Below are 5,010 nucleotides of genomic sequence, written 5' to 3'. Positions count from 1 at the left end.
TTGGGTTTGTTTCATGTAATTGTTATTTGTTCCCGATATAGTATTTTTTCACGAAAAATCTAATTGAACTTGAATCTGGATTGGATACCCTTATCACTTAGTCAAATATAAGTTTAGACTCACCCATTTTAGCAGAGGTTTGACCCATGGACACCCCTAGTGCTACTCGAATTTCAATTAAGATATGTGATTTTTAATGTAAAAAACTATTAAGGGTGAAAAACATGTCAGCTTGGCCTGCTAATAAACCGGGCCAACTGGTTTGCTGATCGAAATGGACCTCGTCAAGTTTGAGCTAGCCTTTTGCTAAATATCTGGCCCGCGACCAGAGTTTAGGTTTAACATGAAGGCCCATGCCTCCTATAGCGAGCTAAGCTGGTGCTCTCAGTAAAAAATATTATTTTACCATGTGTGGTTCATGTAATAAGGTTTTTCTTATGGTGGACCTGAGTAAAATTGGGTCCAAATTTGATATGATCACCTCAAAGTCAAGCTCCAGTTTAACCACAAGCTTAGCTAACCAGTTGAAGTCCTTAGTATATATGAAAAAAAAATAAAGAGTTAAAAAAAATTTATTATTCTGTTTATCTCTTTATTTCTTTCTTCATATGTCTCCCTCTCCATTTTTTCCCGTGGCAATAGAGCTCGACTTGTCGCCCAAGCTATCCAAGAAGTACGGTGGAGATGGCGGTTCCTACTTATATGTGGTAGCCTGGGGACCTTCCGATGCTTTCTGAGGCCAAAGTCGGTGGAGCCAAACTCGTTCTCGAGTCACGCAACCTCGCCCTTCTCCAATATTCCGATTCAGCCAAGATTGCTTATGTCCTTCAAGGTGTTCATTCTCTTCCTTTTCTTTTTTCTTGATTAAATACACCATTTACCTGACGATCTCGACCCAATGAAACGTATCGATTCATTTCGGCGAGAAGGCCGGCGAGGGTTCTGCCTCTCATAGCCTTTGTTTATGGGAGGAGAAGGGGGATCGCTAAATGGGGGCTTTAAACCGATCTCAGAGTCATGTTGATCGGTTTCTGATTATCTATTGCTAAAAACTTGAATCTTTTTATCGATTCCATTGAATTTTCATGGAGAAGATCACGTGTTTGTTGAATGCCCAAACCGGCACAGAAATCGTCAAGCTCGGGCAGGACCAGAGCGTGCCTTCTGCTTCGGCCGAGGATGCCAAGGGCTTGGTTTTCAACTGCGAGTCTGCTCCTCTCGACGTCGACATCAAGAACGGCGGCCGGGTCGTGGTTCTGACGGACAAGAACTTGTCGTTGGTTGTTGAGGTTGGGTTGGGCGCAGACTTGGTGAGGATAGACTCCTCTTCAATGTGCTCCCCAGACTTCTCTTCCGACTCTGCTTTCCAAGTGACTTAAATCATCAGGGGCAGCGGCCGCGTTCAGGTCGTCGGAATCGACGGTTGTCGGGTTCTGGAGATGAGGGTGAAGGTTGGTTGCTTGTTCATCGTCCCGAGGTTTTCCGTCATTTCAAAGATTGTTGATGGTGATGGCATGGAGTGGTTCTCTATCATCACGACTCCACAGTGAGTTTTATATTTTGTGATTACCATTCATTGATTGTATACCCTTTTGATTGATCTTGAATTCTGTTTCAAGTAGACTTTGATCATGTTGGTAATGTTGTATGTGAATTTGCAGGCCCGTGTTCAGTCACTTGGCGGGGAGGACTTCGGTATGGAAGGCCTTGTCACCTCAGGTGTTGGAGGCCTCCTTCAATGTTTCCCTGGAATTGGAGAAGCTCTTCAGGTCGAAGAGGACCGCGGATGCCATCTTCTTCCCTCCTCCAAATTAAGCATCGGTTTTTGCAGCTTCTTCTACAGTCGTCTGGTCTCCTTACTTTGTTTCTTTCTGTTGGTGTCTAGGTGAACCATGTGATGGGTTATGGTTCTTTTTGGTGTTTGGATTTGTTTTCATTTTCGCAAACTTGGTTTAGATAATAATAGTTTAGTCGTGAGTCGTGCTGAACTTTGGAAACGATGTTAGTAGTTTGGATGCATTGCTACTTTCAGTAAAGTCTTCATTTCTAGTATATTTTTACATGTTTATCTGCCATTCCGTAGTTTATTTGTGAAACTTGTCATATGAAAACCAAAATCTCTCTCTCTCTCTCTCTCTCTCTCTCTCTCTCTCTCTCTCTCTCAGCCTAACGATCGATCTGAGCCTGTTAGTGATTAAATTAGAAATTCCCTATTATATTAAAGGTACACCAATATAAAAATAAGCAACCATCGATCACTTTCACACATGAACATGACTCAAAGTACAAAGAGGGAACAAATAAGACAATATCCCCTTCCATCATTCAATATTGACATAACCAGAAGGGACTGCAAGAAACTAAAGTTGAAATCTTTAATTTTCCGAAAACAGAATAAAAAACAACAAGAAAACGTATAGAAGAAAAAAAACCAACTCATCTCACCAACAAACTGTTCCTAATTTATCGAAGCAGGTTATATGTCCCCCCCCCCCGAACAGGGGAGTTAGCTACATCTCATGTTCGGGGGTCCCAAAGAGGACCACGTATGTAAGCATGTGTGTCTCGTATCCCCATGTTTGTCAGCATTAATTAGCGTTGGAGTTTGATGTGATTGCAAAGACTTAAGTACCCTCTCCTCCATTGGTGCCAAAAAAATGATGATTCTTGAAAAGGAGTGGTTGTAAAGACTTAAGTGCCCCGAAGATGATTATTTAAGACTCAGTCTCTGCACTGCAGGATTATCTGAGAAAGAAATCTCCCCTGGAGGGGGCCATGAACATCAACCCTCTCACACTCTCTCTCCCTTTTATTTCTGCTTCTATGCACATCCAACAGAAAATCTTACATTGCTCCATCAAGCACCGGCTGACCTGCACATTGACTGTTGTGGAGCCTGATTCAGAGTTTTTACCCTTGCAGGAGGAGGGTTTGGGGGGCTCATCCCAGCGTGGGTAGCATCATTCAACTAAATGAGTTGTATATCCTGATTCAGAGTTTTTACCCTTACAAGAGGAGGGTCTGAGGGATCCTCTCAGCATGGGTAGCATCATTCAACTTGAAGAGTTGTGGAGTCTGATTCAGAGTTTTTACCCTTACAGAAGGGGGATCTGAGGGCTTTTCCCAGCGTGGGTAGCATCATTCAACTTGATGAGTTGTGGAGTCTGATTCAGAGTTTTTACCCTTATAGGAGGAGGGTTTGGGGGCTCCTCCCAACGTGGATAGCATCGTTCAACTTGATTCGTTGTGGAGCCTGATTCAGAGTTTTTGTCATTACAGGAGAAGGGTTTGGGGGCTCCTCTCAGCGTGGGTAGCATCATTCAACAAAATGAGTTGTAGATCCTGATTCAGAGTTTTTACCCTTACAGGAGAAAGGTCTAGGGGTTCCTCCCAACGTGGGTAGCATCGTTCAACTTGATTCATTGTGGAGTCTGATTCAGAGTTTTTGCCCTTACAGGAGAAGGGTTTGGGGACTCCTCCCAACGTGGGTAGCATCATTCAACTAAATGAGTTGTAGATCCTGATTCAGAGTTTTTACCCTTACAGGAGGGGGGTTTGAGGGCTCCTCCCAGCGTGGGTAGCATCATTCAACTTGAAGAGTTGTGGAGTCTGATTCAGAGTTTTTACCCTTACAGAAGAGGGGTCTGAGGGCTCCTCCCAGCGTGGGTAGCATCTTTCAACTTGATGAGTTGTGGAGTCTGATTCAGAGTTTTTACCCTTATAGGAGGAGAGTTTGGGGGCTCCTCCCAACGTGGATAGCATCGTTCAACTTGATTCGTTGTGGAGCCTGATTCAGAGTTTTTGCCCTTACAGGAGAAGGGTTTGGGGGCTCCTCCCAGCGTGGGTAGCATCATTCAATTAAATGAGTTATAGATCCTAATTCAAAGTTTTTACCCTTACAGGAGAAAGGTCTGAGGGCTCCTCCTAACGTGGGTAGCATTGTTCAACTTGATTCGTTGTGGATCCTGATTCAGAGTTTTTGCCCTTACAGAAGAAGGGTTTGGGGACTCCTCCCAACGTGGGTAGCATCATTCAACTAAATGAGTTATAGATCCTGCTTCAAAGTTTTTACCCTTACAGGAGGGGGGTCTGAAAGCTCCTCCCAGCGTGGGTAGCATCATTCAACTTGAAGAGTTGTGGAGTCTGATTCAGAGTTTTTACCCTTACAGAAGGGGGGTCTGAGGGCTCCTCCCAACGTGGGTAGCATCATTCAACTTGATGAGTTGTGGAGTCTGATTCAGAGTTTTCACCCTTATAGGAGGAGGGTTTGGGGGCTCCTCCCAACGTGGATAGCATCGTTCAACTTGATTCGTTGTGGAGCCTGATTTAGAGTTTTTGCCCTTACAGGAGAAGGGTTTGGGGGCTCCTCCCAGTGTGGGTAGCATCATTCAACTAAATGAGTTATAGATCCTGATTCAGAGTTTTTACCCTTACAGGAGAAAGGTCTGGGGGCTCCTCCCAACGTGGGTAGCCTCATTCAACTTGATTCGTTGTGGAGCCTGATTCAGAGTTTTTGCCCTTACAGGAGAAGGGTTTGGGGACTCCTCCCAACGTGGATAGCATCGTTCAACTTGATTCGTTGTGGAGCCTGATTCAGAGTTTTTGCCCTTACAGGAGAAGGGTTTGGGGGCTCCTCTCAGCGTGGGTATCATCGTTCAACTTGATTCGTTGTGGAGCCTGATTTAGAGTTTTTGCCCTTACAGGAGGGGGTCCAGGGGCTCCCCCCCCCCCGCACGGGTCCCGAGTGTCGTGGTCAAAAAATGCACAGGGTGTCGTGGTGAGAAAAGACATATGTTTGTTCCAAGCAAGGTTGGAAGAAATCAATGGAAAATCCAACAGGGAGCATGCCAGAATTAAGATGTGGATGTCAAGCGAGAATGGTGTTGTGCAACTCAAATAACACAAAATAATAAGGGTCTGGTTTTTAGTTAAAATGGGGAATGAAATGACAATAGAAATTACTTAAAATTTACATAAATAAACTAGACTCAATAACAAAGACACCATTTT

The 5,010-nt window shown here is 44.3% G+C and overlaps 1 pseudogene across 1 annotated transcript; it reads left to right on the top strand.

Moving 5' to 3' along the window:
- Positions 1 to 672: 672 nt before the first annotated feature.
- On the top strand, positions 673 to 1,979 carry LOC149829784 (11S globulin seed storage protein 2-like; annotated as a pseudogene). Its single transcript, XR_016433593.1, has 3 exons — positions 673 to 832; positions 1,095 to 1,546; positions 1,662 to 1,979. The product of XR_016433593.1 is annotated as an 11S globulin seed storage protein 2-like (transcript).
- Positions 1,980 to 5,010: the final 3,031 nt, after the last annotated feature.

This window comes from Nuphar pumila, chromosome 8, assembly GCF_984573655.1.
Source record: "Nuphar pumila chromosome 8, dmNupPumi1.hap1.1, whole genome shotgun sequence".
NCBI lineage: Eukaryota > Viridiplantae > Streptophyta > Magnoliopsida > Nymphaeales > Nymphaeaceae > Nuphar > Nuphar pumila.
This window is presented reverse-complemented; position numbering and strand designations above follow the sequence as displayed.